Source organism: Rana temporaria, chromosome 13 (assembly GCF_905171775.1).
Source record: "Rana temporaria chromosome 13, aRanTem1.1, whole genome shotgun sequence".
Classification (NCBI taxonomy): Eukaryota; Metazoa; Chordata; class Amphibia; order Anura; family Ranidae; genus Rana; species Rana temporaria.
In genome coordinates, this window is record NC_053501.1 from 40,368,779 (window position 1) to 40,392,872 (window position 24,094).

Sequence of the window (24,094 nt, forward strand, 5' to 3'; positions counted from 1 at the left end):
AACGATTTCAGATTTCAGAGCAGCATTGCCATTCTTATGTAGATACTGCCTTTTTGCACTTCAGTAAGATGAGAAGACGTTGTGGGAGCGTGGCTATCAGCATTGTCACTGCTGTTTCACAAACATGTAGCTTGTCAATCAGCACTTGGCCACACCTAGCCTTCTTTCATAGCCTTTGCTGCTAAAATCAATCCGCTGTGAGCTGCATTGTCGGGGGGAAGAAAGTGTGTGAGATACAAATGGTAGCATGAAGGAGCGTTTGGCTCAATCAAGGCTAGTGAAGGAAGTTTGTTTACTCTATAGTAACTAGATTTGAGACTAGTCTATATTGTCTTACATGATCCTTTTATATTGTACTTTAATTTGGAAAGTGTTAGGATCTCTGCCAGGTGTTTATTTACAGTGTTACTGAACCCATAACAGTAAAATCAGTCTGTATATGCAGGAAAGCATGCTTGTTATATTCACTGTGGAACCTAAGAGGTTAATCCTCTGCTTTGTGTGAAAAGGCTGTTTGATTCTGTCTTCTCTGATCCTCCCCTCTTTCACTGTCCCATAATAATTTCCTGATAAGAGTCTATGGAGTCAGGCTGCACATGCTCAGTTTGGTGTGTATTGCTAGATACATTTTCATCATTTCATCACTCTTGTGTCATGCCAACATTAAAGCATCCTGAGACCATTCATGTGTGGGGTTGCTTCTCAGCCAAGGGAGTGGGCTCACTCACAATTTGTCCTAAGAACACAAAAATGAATAAAGAATGGTACTACCTGTACAAGAATGGGCTGTCATCAGTCAGGATGTGGCCCAGAAGTTGATTGACAGCATGCCAGGGTGAATGGCAGAGGTCTTGAAAAAGAAGAGTCAACACTGCAAATATTGACTCTGTATAAACTTAATGCAATTGTCAATAAACGCCTTTGACACTTATGAAATGCGTTTCATTATACTTCAGTTAACCATAATAACATCTGCCAAAAGATCTAAAAACACTAAATCGGCAGACTTTGTGAAATGTAATATTAATATTTGTGTCATTCTCATAACTTTTGGCCACAGCTGTAGACTTTGCATCTACAGTTTGATGATGAGTAGACTCTCTGCAGTTACTAATGATGGGAAATGCCCACAAAGCTGATAGTATCATCATGCTGATCAAGGTTTCAGCTGATGTGAAGGAGTTAGCTGCAATATTAGTTTATTTATGGAAAGAAAGGGGTAATAAAATGAGACTTGTTTTGGTCACTGAGTCATAAATGTGTGTCTGGGTTAGGAAAAAAGTCTATCATATAAATCATTAAGGCCTCTTGCACATAGGCGCTTGAGATTGTCCAATGTAAATTCCAGCGAATTTCTCCCACCCGGAAAGCCCTGGTTCTTGGTACAGCCTCCCATAGACACAAATGACTTTGCGCAGCTGTACTTGGGTATACGCCAGTGCTCCTATAGCATACAGGAGTATGCAAAAAAACATGATGTATATGGGCAGGTGTACGCAGCACCTGGGCTTTTCGGCAGTGGAAGTACGCTGGTATTTATGTTGCAGGCAGGGGCAGACTGACCATTTGGGTGCCCGAGGGCCCCATGCCACTAAGGCCCTGTACACACGATCAGTCCAAACTGATGAAAACAGACTGAAGTTCAGTTTCATCAGTCCAAACCGACCGTGTATAGGCCCCATCGGTCTGTTGTCCTTCGGTCCAGAAACGGAGAACCTGCTTTAAAATTGAACTGATGGACGCCTGACCGATAGGTCAAAACCGATGGTTAGTACGCAAAAGCATCGGTTCCAAACCCGGGCATGCTCAGAATCAAGTCAACACATGCTTGGAAGCATTGAACTTCATTTTTCAGCACGTCGTTGTGTTTTACGTCACCGCGTTGGACTCGATCGGTTTTTGAACTGATGGTGTGTAGGCACATCAGACCATCAGTCAGCTTCATCGGTTAACCGATGAAACTAAACTTCAGACCGATTGCATCAGTTTGGACTGATCGTGTGTACAGGGCCTTAGGGGCCCCATCAGGGTTGCCAGCCTCAGTAAAACCAGAGACAGTATGTAAAAATCTGTGTTTTTAAAAAAAATCCCAAGATTATAGCTGCCCTGCCTCTCCAGTATCTTTGAGTGTTTGTATGTATGTGTATTCTGTGTGTGTGTATACTGTGTATGTATACTGTATGTATGTGTATATTGTTTGTCTATGTGTGTATGTGTATACTTGGGGGCCCCATAATCTTCTGTTGCCTGGGGGCCCCATAATCTTCTGTTGCCTGGGGGCCCCATAATCTTCTGTTGCCTGGGGGCCCCATAATCTCCTATTGCCTGGGGGCCCCATGAGTTGTCGGTCCACCCCTGGTTGCAGGGGCTCAAGCAGCCATGTACAGGCCTATTTAATTAAATTAAAAAATATAACTAAAGAACTACAAAAATGAACATTTTTGTGTTTGTTTCATTCATTTTGTAGTTTTTATTGAGTAGCACAACAGTCATGCATGGGCTAAAGCATCTGATACAGTTTTCAAACAATTAGCAAGAGAGATGAACAAACATTCACATCAGAAGATTATCCGGACCTATTAGCAAGATGTAGGTTGAAGGCCCTTTATGAGCTTGGACTAATAGGTGGCCTGAACCACCGAGTGAGAAGATATGTCTGCATAGGAAAAGATGGGAGGGGTGGGGTGGAGAAAAGCCTGAAAAGAGGCAAATTAAAGTAAAAAGTGATGGAATGAAAGTGACTAGAAAAGGCCAGAATAAGTGTCAAGGGCAGAGGTCAGAGTAGGGAAGACAAAGTACAAACGAAGGGGTGCCGGGGGTGGGATACAACAGGGTGCATCCCCTACAGACTCAGGCCAGAGGGCAAGTTTAAGTGGACTATAGACCACTCATGCTACGTACACACACGACTGTTTTTCGGGTTCTAAAAAATTACGTTTTTAAGGGTCTAGAAAAAACAAAGTTGTTTTCAACCCGATCATTAAAACGGCCTTGCCTATACACGATCGTGAAAAAAAAAAATGCTCTAGCAAAGCGCGGTGACGTACAACACGTACGACAGCACTATAAAGGGGAATTTCCTTGCGGATGGCGCCACCTTTGGGGCTGCTTTTGCTGATTTTGTGTTAGTAAAAGATGATTTACGCTTTTCAGTCTGTTACAGCGTGATGAATGCGCTTATTCCATTACGAACGCTAGTTTTACCAGAACGAGCGCTCCCGTCTCATAACTTGCTTCTGAGCATGCATGTTTTTTTCACGTCGTTAAAGCTCACACACGACCATTTTTTTACAACCTTAAAAACAAGGTTAAAAACGTCGTGAAAAAATAGAGCACGTTCGAAATTTTTAATGCCCATTTTTTAGATCGTCCACACACGATCGTTTTTAATGACATAAAAAAAAAAAGTAATTTTTTAGAACCCGAAAAACGGTCGTGTGTACGCAGCATCAGGCTAGAAGAGTTCAAAGATGGTAGGACATAAGCAAGCCAAAGTTCCCATATTTTGAAACATTTTAGATTGTGTGCCATTAAGGATGTTGGACAGTTTCTAATTACCCAACATCAAGTTCAAATGGTCTTGGACATGTTTCACAGCCAGAAACAAATATGTAGCCGGTTTCTAGTAGTATGAAAAGAGGCCCTGGATTGTGTAATGGAGGCGGACCAATCTCACATCCTTATGTACTATTACGTGAAACAGGGTTTGAAGAAGGCCAAAAATTCCGGACCAAAACACTGTCCGCTTTGGGAAAAGCCACCAAATATGTAGTACATCACTGTGTTGTCCACAACCACTGAAACACCTGTCTCTGTAGTTCCGGGTGGCATGAGCTATTTGAGCTTCTGCCCAATACCACCGAAGAAGAAGAACCATGTAGGCTCTTTCTGAGATGGATGTATTACCGCATTTCTGGACCAGTTTTTTACCAGTCCTCCAGTTACATATATATAAAAAGTAAACTTTTTTTCACTTTTAGTGAGAAGTCTGTGTACATGCCATCACATACAGTAGTAATATCTGAACTCTGTAATTTTGGTGCGGTGACGAAGTGTTTTACGTCTTTGGGACACAGTGAAGCGTAGGTTGCATTTTCTGGCTTCCTGCAGCATAGTCTTAAATGGGAGCAGATGGCAGTAAAGCGTTTGTAATGGGTTCCGTTATCATTGTACGCACATTCCTTTTTAATGAAGGAAAATAATGTGTTATTGCCAGCCAGCTTGGCATTTCTACCCACACTTTAAATACTTAGCTTATTATACATTTTTTTTCTACCCTTTTATGACTCCCTGAAGCTTTTAGGCCAGTTTTAAAAGCATTATTTTTAAATAAAGGAACATACAGAGATAAAATTGTTGCCTGTGGTGTGAATTGTTTTATTTCATATTGGAATAGAGTGGACTTTCTCATGCCACAGCGTCAGAGGTGTGCTTTCCCTTATTAACAGTACAGTAACATTAAGCTGGTGGGCAGTATGACTACAATATGCAGTAACCCATGGCTATACTTCAGGTTTTTAAGTTGGGAGCACACATGCGTGGCTATTGAGCAATGGGTAGTGCTTGTTCCTGTGATGGGGTGAGTACTTAATGTATGCTATGTTTTAATGCCATGCACACACAACCGTTTTTCATGACGAGAAAAATTAAATTTTTTAAAATGGTCATTAAAACAATCATGTGTGGGCTCCAGAGCATTTTTCTCGACGTGAAAAATGGGCATTAAAAATTAAGAACATGCTCTAATTTTTCTCGTCTTTTTTCACGTCGTGAAAAACGGTCGTGTGTAGGCTTTAACGACGGGAAAAAAACGTGCATGCTCAGAAGCAAGTTATGAGACGAGAGAACTCGTTCTGGTAAAACTAGCGTTTGTAACGAAGATAGCACATTCGTCACGCTGTAACAGACTGAAAAGCGCGAATCGTCTCCGACCAAACTTTTACTTACACAAAATCAGCAAAAGCAGCCCAAAGGGTGGCGCCATCTGAATGGATCTTCCCCTTTATGGTGCCGTCATACGTCACCGCGCTTTGCTAGAACCTTTTTTATTTTCACGATCGTGTGTATGCAAGGCAGGCTTGACAAGAATCACGTCGAGAAAAACTTCGTTTTTTCCAGGACATTAAAAATGGTTGTGTGTACGCGCCTTAACAACTAGGCAGAACAGAGGAATGCTAACAATATGGGTGCAGCAAATGACCTACTGATATGACAATTACATGAAGCAATATATTTCAAAACTGCACAGGTTATTTTTTAGCAACTGGGGCCTTTTGACTGCATAGTCCTCTATTCAAAAGATGAACTTTGCCTTTAACAGGTAATATTTTGTACCTAAGCAAGCCTTTCAGCAAAAATAAAACTATGCCCCTATCTTTTGACATATCGGAAGACTTCCCAACCTACCTTGGAATCTCAACCCCTATGCCTACAGTACGTACTGTACCTTACGTATGACAAGATTATTTAAAGGGGTTGTAAAGCTTTAAGTTTTTTCACCTTAATGCATCCTATGCATTTAAGGTGAATAAACATCCGATGCTTACAAGCCCCCCGCCCCCCCCCGTTTACTTACCCGAGCCAACGAAAGTCCTGCGTTGTGAACCCGCTGGCTACTCGCCCCTGTCTTCTCAGCTGTTCTCGGCTCTTCATTGGAGATTGATAGCAGCACAGCAATTGGCTGCCGCTGCTGTCAATCTAATCAATGACGCGTCGCTCTGGGCGGTGGGGCCGAGTGATACACTTGGCCGCCGACTGTATCATGGGAGTGTGCCCACAAGCTAACCCCCCTTGGGAGAGTCCTTTACAACCCCTTTAAGGTCTGGACCCTCTGATTCCAGTTTGTTGGAAACCGGTGTCTTGTCGAGCTTGTTCCTCCATCGATATGGTTCCTGCCTCGACTGCGCAGGTGCAGTAGGCGGCCACGGAAATCTATGAGCCTCAACAGCTGATTGTCAGCTATAGTACACGCCACTCTACACAGCAAGGGGCGGATGTGATATTGAGCAGTGCTTTTTTGATTGGTTATCCACGCCGCTCTATACAGCAAAGGGCGGATGTGAGACGTCTATTTTATTGAGAAAAAACATCCCCCAAAAAAGGACTGCTCAGTATCACATCCCCCCCCCCTTGCTGTAAAGAGCGGCGTGGATAACCAATCAAAAAACCACTGGTCAATATCACATCCGCCTCTTGCTAGCCCTTGCTGTGTAGAGCAGCGTGTACTATAGAGTGTATAATCGGCCATCGGGAGCAAGCGGGTCTACAGCTGATGAACAGCTGTTCCGGCTCGAATTGCGCCTGCACACTCTGGAGGGAACCATATCGATGGTAGGAAACAGCTCGCCAGAACAGGGGCAATCCCATTTCCTGCAGTTCACTAGGCTATGAATGATTTCATCCAACTCCCACTGGTTTAGTTCTATTTGAAGCCAAACTTTTTTCTTCGATAAAGTAGGGAAGGGCTAGAACCCAACTATGTCCTAATGGAGAGTTTTCCCTTTACTGTCCCATAGATACATCAGAAAGTAAAGGGAAAACTCTCCAAAGTAGGGAAAATCTTTGAATAGACAGTTGCTACTGCAACAAGTGTCCTTATTGGACAATTTTCCCTCCATTCCTGTACCAATGCAATTCCAAATGTTGGGTTTTCCCTTACTTTTGGTCTTGGTGGCAATAATCATAAGGACACATGCAAGTCTCCCCAGCAGGGACCCAGAAAGTAATGCCGCGTACACACGATGGGTCAAACCGATGAGAACGGTCTGATGGACCGTTTTCATCTGACCAAACCGATCGTGTGTGGGCCCCATAGGTTATTTATCCATAGGTTAAAAAAAAGCAATCTTGTTTTAAATTTAACCCGATGGATACCTAACCGATAGAAAAAAAACGATCGTTAGTAGGCACGACCATCGGTTAAAAATCCACGCATGCTCAGAATCAAGTTGACGCATGCTTGGAAGCATTGAACTTCGTTTTTTTCAGCACGTCGTCGTGTTTTACGTCATCACGTTCTGACACGATCGTTTTTTTAACCGATGGTGTTTAGGCACGACTGACCATCAGTCAGCTTTATCGGTTAACCTATGAAAACGGTCCATCAGACCGTTCTCATCGGATGGAATGATCGTGTGTACGCGGCATAATACAAACTTGAAAGGGTTGCTAACCATTCCGTACTCTATCCCAAAAAAGTTTTCCTTTTGGGTAAACTTTATGGTCTAATGTGTACAGCTGCGAAGGCTGAAGAAGTCTTTAAACATAAAATGTACAGGGAAGACTTAGGCCTCATGCAGACGAACATCTATAGACTACAATATAAGTCTGTAAGTCTTCTAACGTAACCTACCTATCTTTCCCATGTCTGACAACCAGCAGGTGCCGTGTAGAGCCAACCATACAAGTGAATTGCTGTATGCAGTCCTGCGCCCGGGGAGCTGCAGGCGCTACTTACAGCTCCCGAATACTATTGAATTGCCGTACGTGGCCATATTTGTGTAACCGCTGATGGCTTCTGCATCAGTGTTTATCTGAGCATGCTCATACAGCATAATTCTTTAAACTGGGAAATGCGCCTTAAAAAAATGTGTGGGCAAACCCTGATACAGAAACCATCTGAAATTACACCTGTGCAAACGCATACAGCAATTCACTTGTATGGTTTGCTCTACACGGCTCGTGGGACATGGGCAAAAAAGATGGGCATCATTGGTGTGCGCAGCCTATGGCATTAGGGTGTGCACCTCTAAGTTCCAACACTCCACTCTCTCTCTATCCTGAAATAATGGGGGAAGGAGGGGTGCAAGGGAGCACACGGGGACCTGGGCAGCAAAAAGAGGAGGAATAGGGACAGGAGGAGTGGCACATATTGGTACTGATCCCTGTATTTTCCTCTCGTGACAGCAGAATGTTGGCGAGAGGGAGAGAAGGAGAAGCCGGTTCTACTAAATACCAACCTCGCCGCCCCTCCTGTCCAGGTTCTGGCGGTTGGTAAGGAAGGTTTGTGGTTTACCTGTCATCTACCTACAATAGACAGGTGGGTCGTGATTGACAGGTTGCCAACCCCAGGATTAGGGTGTGCCCAGGCACACCCCTTGCGCACGCCTATGATGGGCATGTTATGTTAGAAGACTTCTAGACTTATATTGCAGTCTATAGATGTCCGTCTGCATGAGTCAAGTCTTCCCTGTACATTTCCCTTATAAGCTATGTAAACCCCTTTGTGTCCAGCTCCCAGTGCCTGAAGCATGTAGAAGCATCTGGCTTTTGGCAGTTTTGTTACTCTCACTTTTAACTTTTTAGCTTGCCGTTGTCTATAAGAATTAGTGTAAACAATAACTTCAGAATGCTATGCTAATCCTTGGTTTTAATATATCTATATGTCCGTCTGTACATTTTTGCTAGCTGCTTTTTTATATAAACCTTCTTGCGATTTTGCGTTAATGGCCTTTTGGTAGCTAAATGACAGAAAGAGGGAAATGGCCAGGCTTTCCAAAAATCAATGAACAGTGAAGCAGTGTGCACTTTTTTTTTTTTTAAAGACTGATCACCCTAAGGTGCCTTTTTCATCTTTCCCAGATATAAACAAAGTCCGTATATTAACAATGACTAGTTCTGTTCCAGGCTGTCAGTATGGTGGATGTGCAGCTGTAGAACATCACAGACATGAAAGCATATCCTGTCCACTCCTTCTCGCCTTAACCTCCCCACCTTCCTAGCACACAAGAGGAGATCTATCCTTTCCCCTGTATTGATCATCCACACTAAATACTTTCCCATGTTGTACAAGAAAAGTATAGTATGGTACATTTTTTTTTTTTTGTACCAAACTTGCGCCACACATTTGTATTGCAAGGTCAAGCTGAACTCCTATATGTAAAACACACATCTAGATACCCTCAACACATAATAAACAAGCCTAGAACTGAAGGTAAGTTTTCTTGTCATTGTACAGCTAGAAGTGCCAATAGAAGATGGCAGTGAAATGATACAATTGCTCAGTGATTCTTCTCTAGGACCCACATAAAGATTCATGCTCTGCGAATTTCTACTTTTTATTCTTGGATCTAGCTGTATTTCCTGCTGGCCCGAAGTGAAGGACACTCATAGATCAGAGCAGGACTGATCGATCTGAGCACCAGGTCTGAAATATTTAGTGCATGGTCTGGATTTTTTTTTTTACTTGCAGAATGATTTTCTCTGAAACGAACAAGATAAAAATGAATAGCCAGTCAAATGATAAAATAACAGCTTTTGCTGAAATATTCATCTTGATTTCTCCACTTTTTTTTTCTGCCGCCTTATCTGAGATTTTTTATTTATTTTTTTGCATGAAACTGGAGTTGCCCTAATATATATATATATATATATATATATATATATACATACATACATACATACATACATACATACATACATACATATACAGTACAGACCAAACGTTTGGACACACCTTCTCATTCAAAGAGTTTTCTTTATTTTCATGACATTCTCTTGATGAGCTTCAAGAGGTAGTCACCTGGCGCAGCACCCCATCACTCTCCTTCTTGGTCAAATAGCCCTTACACAGCCTGGAGGTGTGTTTGGGGTCATTGTCCTGATGGATGGAATAGCATGCCGCTGCAAGATGCTGTGGTAGCCATGCTGGTTCAGTATGCCTTCAATTTTGAATAAATCCCCAACAGTGTCACCAGCAAAGCACCCCCACACCATCACACCTCCTCCTCCATGCTTCACGGTGGGAACCAGGCATGTAGAGTCCATCCGTTCACCTTTTCTGCGTCACACAAAGACACGGGGGTTGGAACCAAAGATCTCAAGTTTGGACTCATCAGACCAAAGCACAGATTTCCACTGGTTCAATGTCCATTCCTTGTGTTCTTTAGCCCAAACAATTCTCTTCTGCTTGTTGCTTTTCTTTAGCAGTGGTTTCCTAGCAGATATTCTACCATGAAGGCCTGATTCACACAGTCTCCTCTTACCAGTTCTAGAGATGTGTCTGCTGCAAAAGGTGGCTACTTTGAAGAACCTAGAATATGAAATGTATTTTCTGTTGTTTCACACTTTTTTGTTATGTATAATTCCACATGTGTTAATTCATAGTTTTGATGCCTTCAGTGTGAATCTACAATTTTCATAGTCATGAAAATAAAGAAAACTCTTTGAATGAGAAGGTGTGTCCAAACTTTTGGTCTGTACTGTGTGTGTGTGTGTGTGTGTGTATGTATATATATATATATATATATATATATATATATATATATATATATATATATATATATATATAAATTACAATTTCAATTTTCAAAATTGCACTGTATGTGTCTCTCCTTCCCCCTAAAGCCCCTTCCAATAAGTGGTTCACGGTTCCTTGGTATGATATAGGCAGGCAGGGCCGGTGCTACCACTAGGCAAACTAGGCAGCTGCCTAGGGCTCACTGCTGCCTAGGGCGCCCGGCCACTGGTGTTCCTACTCTCTTCTCTCTGCAGCAAACAACTATTTCTCAGAATTCGCAGGCAGCCACCGCTACGTTCGCACGTAGTGTCAGAGGCGCAGACATGGGGGAGGACTGTGTCTTTTTTTCCCGACTCCCAAATGCATGGAAGCAAGCAAACATTCATTGATGGGCACTGGTAAAGATGCATTTGATGGGCGCTGGTAAAGATGCATTTGATGGGCGCTGGTGAGGCCGCAATTGCTTTTGATAGGCGCTAGTGGGCTGCATTCCATAGGCGCTTCATTAAAAAAGGTGAGGTATACATGGTCAGGGCAAAGGGGGTGTGGTCAGGGGTGGAGCCAAGGGGGTGGCAAAATTAGGTTTTGCCTAGGGTGTCAAAAATCCTTGCATCAGCCCTGTAGACAGGGTATTGGGATTTCATGTCTCACATAGCCTTCTGCAGTCTATGGTCTAATGTAGGAAAGTACCTTGGCACTGTCATTTCTGTGGGGCCTTTCACTAGCTTTTGAAACTGAAGGATGAGCAGAGCAGTAAGCCACTGTCAAACTCAAGAGGGGGTGCTGAAGGAGGGGTGCACAGAGCTTTTTTTTTTTACTGTAGTCCAGGGGTGGCCAACCAGTGGCCCGGGGAGCCCTCTGATGTGGCCCGCAACCTCCTGCTCTGGAATGGTGGGTTGACATGCCCAGATCGCAGGTTGCCGACCCGCCATACCACAGCATCCATGTTGTGAATGAAGCTGGTGGTAGAGGAAGAAAGCGGCTGCGGAGCAGAACCCCATAAGCCGATGATTCCTCTACAGCGCCGGCTTTTGCACATGTGGAGCCGATGGCAAAGTTCAGCTAACCCGCAGGATAGACACAGGTGCACTACGCTGCACCCGCAGTGTGGGTAAACCGCAGCACATCAATGAGAAAGCAGTCTTGGGCTCTTTTCACACGATCAGCCCGACCAAATGTGGCCCACAATTCACCTCTATAAAGCGACAGGTGTACGTTTACGCCCGCCCACCTCCAATCCGAAAAACAGAAAGGAGTTTGTCCCCTTTCATCTGGGTGGATTGAGAGGCCTATAGAGTAGTCGTGACCGGTCATCCGCCTGCTCTGCTCATTGTGGCCCCTGACTAGTTACCAAGTTGCTTAAGTGGCCCTCGCTCTTCAAAAGGTTGGGCACCCCTGCTGTAGTCCCATTGAAAAGGAGCACATGACAGCTGATAATTGCAGAGGAAAACTTTAAGCACTTTAGCCCACTTCAGCAAACGCTATTACTGGCAGGATCTCTAGAAAACCAATGGATACAAATGTGCTTAAAAAAGTGTACGCAGTAACGCAGTAATGTATGACGCTATGTAAGTTATGAGGTTTGGTGCTGCCCCCTCTAACCTTGCCACCCATGAGTAGGGCTGGGGAAAAAATCTATTTGAATCCTGAATCTAGTTGCAAGGTCAAATTGATTCAGGTTTTAAAAAAAAAATGGTGTTTGAAAAATTATTACACGAATACTGTGCAAGATAAAAAGTTGCAATGACCACCATTTTATTCCCTATGGTGTCTGCTAAAAAAAAACATATATAATGTTTGGGGGTTCTGGGTAATTTTCTAGCAAAAAAATTATGATTTTTACATGAAGGAGAGAAGTACCAGAATAGGCCCGATATGGAAGTAGTTAATTAATAAGTTTATAGACCACTTTAATATGTATATTTGAGGTTCTCTCTCTGTATGCCAGGTAGTTCAATCAGAATCTGTGCTGAACAACCATTGTGAAAACTTTAAAGCTAGCCATATACAGCTCCAATTTCGGCTGATTACGCTACAATTTGAGCTACGGGTGGCCCTCACAGCACCACCTGGCTCAACAAATTCCATTTAGAAATGGACAGAGCTGGGTGGAAAATGATTGGCCGAACAGTGACTGCCGCTTTTCTGATTAGTTATTGTTTGGGTATTCAGACAACCACAGGTTATATTTGATCATATTGTATTATTATAATAACTACAACCACTGATCTGGGAAAATTCTGCAAATATATTTCTGTTAATAATCTGTATAAGCTGCCTACACACACATTGCTTTAACACCCCAGACATTCCCTAACCTGACGCAGCTGAAGATCTTATCAATACCTTCATTGTGCCAATGTGACTAGTATGTGATGGCTGTGACACAATCTGATAAGTTGAGATCACCCAGCTTTGTGTCAGCTGGTCCTCATTTCCTGGCTAAACATTACTATTCAGGCATCATGGCTAGAACACATCACACATACACTCGCTGATTAGATTATGCGTTTTTCTTTTTCAGTACAATTACATTCCAGAGACTAAACAATAACATTTAAAGCAGGGGCAGCGATTCCGTTTGCAGTTCCACCTAGTAGTGTTGTCTGCTCTACTAGAGTAGGCCAGACATAGGCAAATTCTGCCACCTGGGATGGACATTTCCAAGTCTAAAGCCTGGTACACACTATTATTATTATTTTTTTTCATTCAACGCAATGGGCTACACGGAAAATAACTGAAGGGCTTGGGTGGAGCTGCTATACTAACAATCCAATATTAGTACATCAATTTCCCCCTGCTGAGATATTGTGTACTGACAGGGCAACAGCCCCCCCCGCTATAAGATACCAGTTGGTGCTCTCAGCCATTGGCTGAGAATGCTGATCGAATGCCGATCGGCAGACCTTTTTGGTCATACCCCTTTGACAGAAGCCCTGTGTGTATGGCCCTTAACAAGTGAACGAGTGATGGCCAGTAGAGTAAAAAAAAAACGTTAGCCAAAGTAGACGAGATAAATTTTTTGGACTGAGTTTGTTGATGACTTCTAGCTTCATTAACCACTACAGATCCGCGCTATAGACAAAATACCTCCTGCAGCGCGGACCTGAAGTGCCGAGTGGACGTCTTTAGACGTCCTCTTGTTGACATTACCCGCGCGCGCCGCTGGGGGGCGCGCAGCGGGTAAACACTGTCCCGGCGCATCGTTGGGAAGCCGATGCGTGTACCTGGGGGCCGCGATGTCCGCCGGGTACACGCGATCGGCGGGAACACAGCAGGGACGTGGAGCTCTGTGTGTAAACACAGAGCTCCACGTGCTGTCAGAGGAGAGGAGACCGATCTGTGTCCCTTGTACATAGGGACACAGCATCGGTCACCTCCCCCAGTCGCCCCCTCCCCCCACACAGTTAAAACACACCCAGAGAATACATTTAACCCCTTCCTCACCCCCTAGTGTTAACCCCTTCACTGCCAGTCACATTTACACAGTAATTAGTGCATTTTTATAGCACTGACCGCTGTATAAATGTGAATGTCCCAAAAATGTGTCAAAAGTGCCCGATACGTCCGCCGCAATATCGCAGGCCTGACAAAAAAAAACGCAGATCGCCGCCATTACTAGTAAAAAATTAAAAATAAAAAATCATAAATCTATCCCCTATTTTGTAGGCGCTATAACTTTTGCGCAAAGCAATCAATAAACGCTTATTGCGATTTTATTTAACAAAAATATGTAGAAGAATACGTATCGGCCTAAACCGAGGGAAAACATTTTTTTTTTTTTTAAATGGAATATTATTATAACAAAAAGTAAAAAATATTGTGTTTTTTTTCAAAATTTTCTGTCTTTTTCTGTTTATAGCGCAAAAAATTAAAATCGCAGAGATGATCAAATACCACCAAAAGAAAGCTCTATGTGTGGGGAAAAAATGATAAAAATATAATTTGGGTACAGTGTTGTATGACCGCGCAATTGTCATTCAAAATGCGTCAGGCTGAAAGCTGAAAATTGGTCTGGACACGAAGGGGGTTTAAGTGCCCAGTAATGAAGTGGTTAATGGGTCATCCATTCCATTGTTATGACAAACCTGGAACTGGTCCTTCAGACCATTTTAGATCTATCCACTTCTAACAACCAAGCAGATACACCTTCACTCTCCTTCTATTCTGATTGGTTGCTACAAGTCGACTGAAACGGTGCACGTATAGGGGGCAAACTGTTTTATTGATGCACAGAGTAAAGTAAGTGTACATCTGCAGGATGTGCCTCATACTGCTTTACATGTGCAAGGCCTAAGGTAAACATAGAGGCAGCCATTGCTGACTTCCCATTTGCCTGGTTGTCATGCTAGTTCTTTGGCATTGGTACCCAGAGCTGCTGACCCCAAATAAGAATGTAGAAAAGGACGTCTGATATAGGTTTTATTTTCCAGGTCTGTATTCTTGTTTCAGGTGTACCCTATCATGCATGTCCGTATCAAATTTTGAGGCTATTATAAGGGCTTTCCACTTTCCCTGCTCGAGTTTTAATTTATTTGATATTCTGGGAAGTGTAATAAGTGCAACGGCAACTCTGCAAACTCCTAGTGAGACAGAAGGATTTATGGCACAGAGATCGCACTGTCCAATTGGGTAGCGCAGCACCGCTCACGCATGCGCAGTGAGTGCCCGACCGTGAAGCCGAAAGCTGTCACAGCTGGGTGCCCACAGTTGGGATGGAGGCGCCGGCGGAGGGGGGGGGGGGGAGAGGAGCGGAGCGGCGCTGGACAGTGGAGCAGGTAAGTGTATGTTTATTAAAAGCCAGCAGCTATGCTTTTTGTAGCTGCTGACTTTTAATAAACATCAAAAAAGGCTGGAACTCCGCTTTAAGTACCCAAAACCTGTATAATGCCATGGACTTGCTCAAACCACTAACACTCTTAAAATACAGTGGGACCATGGAGAAGGCATGTAGCCACTCTCTAACAGGAAGTTGGATTACAACAGCAACCCCAAAAAAATGGGGGGGGGGGGCGGTTTGGAAAAGGTTGAGCGCAATAGAAGGTAATTTTTGGAGTTAAAGTGGTACTAAAGGTTCACGTTTAAAAAAAAAAAAAAACATGTCATACTTGCCTCCACTGTGCAGTTCGTTTTGCACAGAGTGGCCCCGATCGTCCTCTTCTGGGGTCCCACAGCGGCTCTCCCAGCTCTTCCCCACAATTGCTAACCTCCTCCTGGGAAGCTCTCTCCTGAGGGGGTTACCTTGCAGGTGCACCCCCATGTCATACACTTGGCGTACATAGCCGCCGAGTGTATGACTCGGCCCTGCCCCCCGGCGGCTGCGTCATTGTATTTGATTTACAGCAGTGGGAGTACAATGGCTGCACTGCTATCAATCTATCCAATGTTTACCACAGTGTAGCATTCCCTTTTCTTTTAACAACACTCTGTAACATCTGGGAATTGAAGAGACCAATTGCTGGAGTTTTGGGAGAGGAATGTTGTCCCATTCCTGACTGATATATGATTTTAACTGCTCAACAGTCCTGGTCATCTTTGTTGTATTTTTCCTTTCAAGATTCACCAAAACATTTTATTTGGTGAAAGGTCTGGACTGCAGGCAGGCCAGTTAAGCACCCAGACTTTTCTACTACAAAGTCATGCTGTTGTCATATATGCAGTATGTGGTTTAGAAAGTGGTTCCAAAGTTTGAAGGTTTTTTACCTTCATGCATTCTTTTCATGAAGGTAAAAAAATCTTCAGTATGCAACTTCCCCTGCAGCCCTCTAATACTTACCTGAGCCCAATTGCGATCCAGCAATGTGCACCTAAGCGACTGCTTTCACAGGTCTCTGCCTCCTCATTGGCTGAGATATGGCAGCTGGAGCCATTGGCTCCCACTGTTGTCAATCACAGCCAGTGAGGAGGGAGAAGGGGCGGGGCCAAGCCACGTTCTGTACGTTCTGTATGTCTTATGGACACACAAAGGTGGCTCAGGAACGAGACGAAAAAGAGGAGCCAGGAGCCCCGGTGAGGGACCCAAAAGGAGGAGGATCGAAGCTGCTCTCTGCAAAATATTACACAGAGCAGGTAAGTATGAGAGGTTTGTTATTTAAAGAAATAATAAAAAATAAACTTTTAATATCACTTTAAACATCATGTTTGGGTGGACTGATCATTTAAGGCACCGTACACACGGTCGGACAAAACCGATGAGAATGGTCCGACGGACCGTTTTCATTGGTTCACCTCTGAAGTGGCCGTACGGCCTGATATGTGTACACACCGTCAGTCCAAAATCCGATCGGGTCAGAACGCGGTGACGTAAAACACACGACGTGCTGAATAAAACGAAGTTCAATGCTTCCAAGCATGCGTCGACTTGATTCTGAGCATGCGCGAGTTTTGAACCGATGCTTTTCTGTACTAACCATCGGTTTGGTCCGATGGGGCAGCGGTCCATCGGTTCGGTTTTGAAGCATGTTTTAAAATTTTGGACCGAAGGAAAACAGACCGATGGCCTATACACGCGGTTTGGTCCGATGAAAATTGACTTTGGTTTATTCTCATCGGACCAAACCGACCGTGTGTACGGGGCCTAAGGGATGAGCTGCTTTTGCTTTTGTGTTTTATGAACGAGAACATTACAATAACATGGCTTGCTTTTAAGCAGTGTGAGGTAAACCAGTGACTGCTCTGTTTCGGTAGTGTTTAATTTAAATTTATTTTGCTGGTATCTATCATGTTCTGTGGGCCATGACAAGATCTAAAGTTGACCATGCATGTGATCAGGACCTCTGACCCAACTAGGAACATTAGGCATATGACCAAGCCATATTTTGATTTGGTCAGAAATGGCAATCTCACATTTTCCACCTACACTTAAAGGAGTTGTAAAGTACATTTTTTTTCACCTTAATGCAATCTATGCATTAAGGTGAAACAACATCTGATGCTGCCGGCCCCCCCTCGAGCCCCCGTTATACTTACCTGACCCCTAGAAAGTCCCGCGCGGTCCCAAGATTCTCTTTGCCGCTCAGTCTGGCCGCTGATTGTCTAGAGCGGATGGATTGAGAGCAGCGCAGCCATTGGCTGGCGCTGCTGTCAATCACATCCAGTGACGCAGCGCGCCGAGGGGCGGGCTGAGTGATACAGTGAGCGGCTATGGCCGCTCGCTGTATCACGGGAGCGCGCCCGCAATTACTCACCACCATGCGAGCTCTCGCATTACGGTGGTCAGTATTTGCGGGGAGGACCAGAGACAGCCACCGAGGGACCCCAGAAGACGTGGATCGGGGCCACTCTGTGCAAAACGAACTGCACAGTGGAGGTAAGTAGAACATGTTTGTTATTTTAAAGGACATTTTTTTTTCCTTTTAAAGGAGTGATCCAGCCTTTTTTTAAGTTTCTTAAAAGTCAACAGCTACAAAAAGTGTAGCTGCTGGTTTTTAATAAACAGACACTTACCTGCTCCACAGTTCCAATGACGTGCCGGCCGGGGCTCCGCTCCTCGCCCCCTCTCGCTGGCCGGCGTCTTCATTTCTAGTGTGGGCACCCGGCAGTGACAGCTTTTGGCTTCACGGCCGGGCACCCACTGCGCATGCGCAAGCGGCGCCGTCCAATTGGACAGGCGCTCGCCTACAGGGAGGGGCAGCCCCTCGGCGGAAGGAGGAAGTGGGACAGGAAGTCCCACTCCTCCTGACCCCCCACTACCTCCCCAAAAAAATTACATGCCAAATGTGGCATGTAAGGGAGGGAAGAAGTGGATTAAGCGGAAGTTCCATTTTTAGGTGGAACTCCGCTTTAATAACCCTTTAACAACTGAAACACTTGGGGATAATATAATTAATTGTACAGTGGCTGCAGATACAAACAAATGCAGTCCGATTTTCCATCCATGTGTCGTATTGGTTGGGACATTTGTTTGCTCTGTCCGAACAATGACAACTTCATGCAGTATAGAAAGGTAAAGAGAGGTGAAAATGTAAAGCTGTAGCAGTTCTATGCTGTCCAGACTCGGTTTCATACCTTGCCATGTATGTGACAGGTTCTCTGCTGAGCAGAATCACAAGCTTGTGAGTTGTGAATTGTATAGCTTGTAAATTTTTCGGTTTTTCCAGGAAGTGCGGTTTCTCACTTGCTAGTCAAATGGTGGAAGTGAGCTCAGTATTTTTTTAGGTAAGTGTGAATCCCAGTATGAAAGGTGACGCTGCACAAATTACAATGTGTTTGTTTTACACTGCACACCTCTAAAGTGCTTGTACTGGATCCAATTTGTATTGCATTTACTGGCTGCATCAAAGTAATGTTTGGAATTTTGCAAAGCAGCATCCTCTAAGTACACTGAATTATTTACTATATGGTGACATGTTGCAAATACACCTGGCTTTGTTCCTGCCTTTTGACATAGAAGTAAACTCCTTTTCTAATTACCCTGCAGGCTTCTATTAGAATGTTCAGTCCTTGTTCCAATAGTTTGCTTTGTTTGCTTACAGTATAGTTAGATTACATTAAGAAGCTTCAGTACAAAAATAAGAATCCTTATTGTAGCCATGTGACTGTAATTTCAAAATCCTATTGGACATATTGGCTGATAACGACTGTCCCTTTTTAACCACTTGACCACTGGGCACGAAAACCCCCTTAATCACCAGACCAATTTTCAGCTTTCTGTGCTCTCACAATTTGAATGACAATTGCATTGTACCCGTCTGAAATTTTTGTCCTTTTTTTCACACAAATAGAGCTTTCTTTTGGTGGTATTTGATCACCTCTGCGGTTTTTATTTTTTGCGCTATAAAAGAAAAAAGACTGAAAATTCTGTAAAAATAAAAAAAAAATTCTAGTTTCTGTCATATTAGCAGGTTATTTCTCACACACAGCATATGCATGCCACAAATTACACCCCAAAACACATTATGCTATTCCTCCCGAGTATGGCGATACCACATGTGTGAGATTTTTACACAGCGTGGCCACATACAGAGGCCCAACATGCAGGGAGCACCTTCAGGCGTTCTGGAGCACCCAGGCCAATTCTGACATTCTCTCCTACATGGAAAAATCATCATTTATTTGCTAGAAAATTACATAGAACCCCAAAACATTATATATGCTTTTTTTTTTTCAAAGACCCTAGAGAATACAATGGCGGTTGTTGCAACTTTTTATCTTGCACGGTATTTTCACAGCAATTTTTTGAACGCATGTTTTTTTTGTGCTTAAAAAAAAAAGTAAACTTAGCCCAATGTTTTTGCATAGTATGAAAGATGAAGTTACGCCGAGTAAATAGATACCTAACATGTCACCCTTCAAAATTGCACACGCTCGTGGAATGGCGCCAAACTTTGCTACTTAAAAATCCCCATAGGCGACGTATTGCAAGGTATTGCAGAGTATGGGGGGTATTGCAGAGTATGGGGGGTATTGCAGAGTATGGGGGGTATTGCAGAGTATGGGGGGTATTGCAGAGTATGGGGGGGGGGGGGTATTGCAGAGTATGGGGGGGTATTATTGCAGAGTATTGGTGTTATTGCAGAGTATGGGGGGGGTATTGCAGAGTGTGGGGGGTATTGCAGAATATTGGGGGTATTGCAGAGTCTGGGGGGTATTGCAGAGTATTGGTGTTATTGCAGAGTGTAGGGGGTATTGCAGACAGTATGGGGGGTATTGCAGAGTATTGCGCAGGGAGGGATGGCTGGATCTGTGACTGCAATTGTCACAGATCCAGCCCACAGCTGCTGCTGCTGCCACCCGCTCCCCCCCCCCTCTCCTCTCACACTGTACCGAACGGACCGTACAGAGAGGAGAGGGAGGAACCGGCGTCATTACATGACGCCGGTTTGTTTACAAGTGATCGCGCCGTCATTGGACAGCGCGATCACGTGGTAAGGAGCCGCTTCCATTGGCTCCTTACCGCGATCCTTGTTGCTGCGGGTCCCGTGGACCCGGCGAGCGACGGTGATCGCGTGTGTGCGCCCGCTCGGGCGCGCAAATCTGATTCTCCGGGAGGACGTATATTGACGCCCTCCCAGAGTAAGGGAACTGCCTTGTAGCCGTATTTCGGCTATAGGGCGGTTACCAAGTGGTTAAAATAAAGATCCTTATCCTGGTGTTAAGCTTTGTGAAAGTGAGCCTAAAATCTGTTGTTGGCCACTTGAATGTCATCTATACTAGAATTCATGACTAGTTAATGCTGGCCCACCATAAAGAAGCAGCTGCTCAACACCTTTTCTTCTAACCTGTGAGTGGCTGGATCTGCTAGAGACTTGGCTGGTCACGGTGATGGGCAAGTAGAACTACCATGAAACAGTAAAAACTTTCATACACTTTTAAATACTGGTTGTTGATTATCGTCTCATATACGATTAAAGGCTTTTCTCATCGAGAAAACTGCTAGGGTGCATGCACACGACGCGTTTTCTCGACTAATATAAGAAATGACAGTTTTCTCGTCGTAAAAGCGGTCGTGTGTACGAGGCATTAGAAATAAGTCATAAATGGTGACTCCTATATATCCACCATTATAGGTTGCACAGAGCAACCAGTCATATTCAGGCATTCAGCAACATCCATTTTTTCAGGGCAGGATTGTATTTTATTGGTGGATTTAAGATGGTGTGTGCAGTTTCTTTTGGCTATGTTAAGTTGGGCCCTAGCTAGTGACTGATCTTGGCATCAACCATACCTAAAGCTGGACATACACTGTTATTTGTTAAGATTCCTCCATCAACACAAATGAGGTGGATGGGGGAATTACATTTCTATCCATCCATGGCCAGCGTTAGATGCCTGGGTGATAATTCTGACAATATATAGCTAAGGGATGACTGTGGCAGAGTACCAAATCTCATTAACTAGTATTTCTGCAAGCAAGTAATCATTATAGCTTAGTGAATTAATGTGGGAGAGTAGATTCCCATGCATGACTTTTACCTATAGGTGAACCTATAGTAAGGCTTACCTATAGGTACAGTAATTATTTCCCTTAAGCGTGCACCGTTTAGGAGATATTTACTTTTGATGCAGCTGGTGACGTCACCGGCGCATGTGCTCTGAAGGAACAGTATACCATGCCGTTCAATCATGAATTATTATGAACAGATGTTCCCGCGTACATGAGTGGGAGTGACGTCATTGTGGCTCCGGCCACTCGCACAGCTGGAGTCCACAAACCTGGAAGGAAGACCGGGTGAAGATGGAAGCACCTGAAGATGGAGGGCTTTGTTTTAAGGGATAATGTGCAGTGAGAGGAAATTAAGAGAATTACTTGGGGACCCCCAGGTCACCAGAACTAGTGTCCCTATTGGAAGATTTCCCTTCTATTACTTTTCTGGGGACTATATGGGATTTTCTTTTACGTTCACTTTCAATGTTAATAGTAAATAGGACAAATAGAGAGGGTGTATCTCCTTAATGGGAGCACACACAGAAATAATCCTCTCCACTCTCCACAGGGTCCTCCGACTTCCAGTGTCTAATGCCCTGTACACACGAGCGGAATTCCCATCAGAAAAAACATCCAACTTTCGCTCAAGCCTTCCTTGCATACACACGGTCACACAAGTTCAGTAAACTTTTGACTGCCAAGAACGCGGTGATGTAAAAGACTACGATGAGCCGAGAAAATTAAGTTCTATGCTTCTGAGCATGTCTTGATTTGTTTCCGAGTATTCGTCGGAATTTTACGCGTCAGAATTTGTACACACAATGGGGAATTCCGTTCTGATTTTTTTCTGACGGGAAAATAGAGAACCTGCTCTCTATCTTTTTTCAGCAGTTTTTCCGTTGGAAAAAGTCTGATGGAGCATACACACGGTCGGGATTCCCGACCAAAAGCTCTCATCTGACTTTTTCCAACGGGAACACCGATCGCATGTACGGGGCAGAAGGGACAAAATACGGGCCTGGAATAGAGCTAAAGCTTGTTTAGTATCTTCCTCTACCTGAAGATCATCCACTATGCCCAATAGGCAAAGTTTGGCATTGGTAAGAAGCTCAACTTGGACCACACAACCAACCGGGTCCTCTACCTTCCTCCAATATATGTGTAATTTCGGGCATCTCCACAACAGGTGGATCTTTAGTTATACTTTAAACCTAACCTTTTATCTTCAATATCATATTTGGACTTTTGTAGTTGGGCAATTGCAGCTTGCTTTTACATGCATACTTTCTTCTAAGTGACTCCTGCATTTTTATGTACTTTAAATGGAGTAAAAATCGGTTTGACATGATCCCTATAATGGAGTGACGACTGTCTTCCAATAGTCCTCCTTTATTGTTGCTCTGCCACATGTGCTCCGCAGCAGTGCAGACACACATTGCACAAGTGTGGTCTACCTTAGTCATTATTAGTAAGCCGGTCCAGAACAGCGGCATGCACCTAATGCTGGAGTGGCTTCATGTAGACAGGAAGTGTCTGAAAAAGGCCACAAATGACCAGCAGCACAGAGATACAAAGGGGTAGATTCACAGACAAGATACGACGGCGTATCTCCAGATACGCCGTCGTATCTCTGCGCCTGATTCATAGAATCAATTACGCATAGATTTCTATTAGATCCGACCGGCGTAAGTCTCTTACGCCGTCGCATCTTAACTGCATATTTACGCTGGCCGCTATGGGCGTGTACGCTGATTTACGCCTAGAATATGTAAATCAGCTAAATACGCAAATTCACGAACGTACGCCCGGCCGACGCAGTACATTTACGCCATTTACGTTAGGCTTTTCCTGGCGTAAAGTTACCCCTGCTATACGGTGGCGTAAGTGCGGCGTACCAATGTTAAGTATGGCCGTCGTTCCCGCGTCAAATTTTTAATTTTTTACATCGTTTGCGTAATTCGTCCGTGAATGGGGCTGGACGTCATTTACGTTCACGTTGAAACCAATGACGTCCTTGCTGCGTACTTTGGAGCAATGCACACTGGGAAATTCCACGGACGGCGCATGCGCCATTCGGGAAAAACGTCAATCACGTTGGGTCAAGCCTGATTTACATAACACACGCCCACCTCTTCACAATTTGAATTAGGCGGGCTTACGCCGGCCTATTTACGCTACGCCGCCGCAACTTTCTTTTAAGAATACGGCACTTGCCTGTAAAAGTTGCGGAGGCGTAACGTAAATGGGATACGTTACGCCCGCACAAAGAAACGCCGATCTACGTGAATCTACCCCAACGAGTTTAAAAAAAGGTGATAACATTATTTCATAGAATAAAAATTGGCAAATGATGATACATGGTGCGAGTGATGCAAGTAATTTTGAAAACAAACATCCAGTAAGAGGTTTTTTGATCAATGGCTTTTTAAAGCCATTGATGTTTGGAAGCAGGGGGCTACCTAAAAAAGCAGATATTTGGTTTTCCTTGGAAGGTCTGCTTATACTTCATGTGCCAGATGTCTGCATCTACGATTTGGAAAGGTGGTGCAACTAGAACTTTCAGCACAAAGTTATGTCCAGTCTACATACATCGTTTTGGTGTAATTTATTGATGCCATAAACATGTCTGACAAGCAAGGAAACTCAAGCCTTTTCCTGATGATCTGTCTTTTAAATATGGCTGTGTACACACACATCTCCTGCAATACCTGAAATAAAACTCTGTAATGAGCAGCAATCAAGGAGAGATCATTTATAGCCCTGGTGTGGGGAGAAATCCATTTATTTTCCAGCTTTGCCACATGGCCGTTGCTTGTTTGCATCAGCCGTGCCTGTCTTATTGTCTTCTGGTTATTCTCTGGGGTAGTGGTCTGACTTTGGTGAATGAGCCAATTGTTTTCCTTTGTGTTGCCCATCAACTCAGTCCCCCATCTGGTTTGCATCAGACTGTTTTCACAGCCAGCAACTGCTGCCTTTTCTATATCCTGACA

The 24,094-nt window shown here is 44.0% G+C and overlaps 1 protein-coding gene across 1 annotated transcript in view; it reads left to right on the forward strand.

Annotated features, from left to right (window-relative positions):
• The window catches only part of KIAA0586 (KIAA0586 ortholog), a 198,372-nt gene that overhangs the window by 122,947 nt on the left and 51,331 nt on the right, over nt 1-24,094 (forward strand).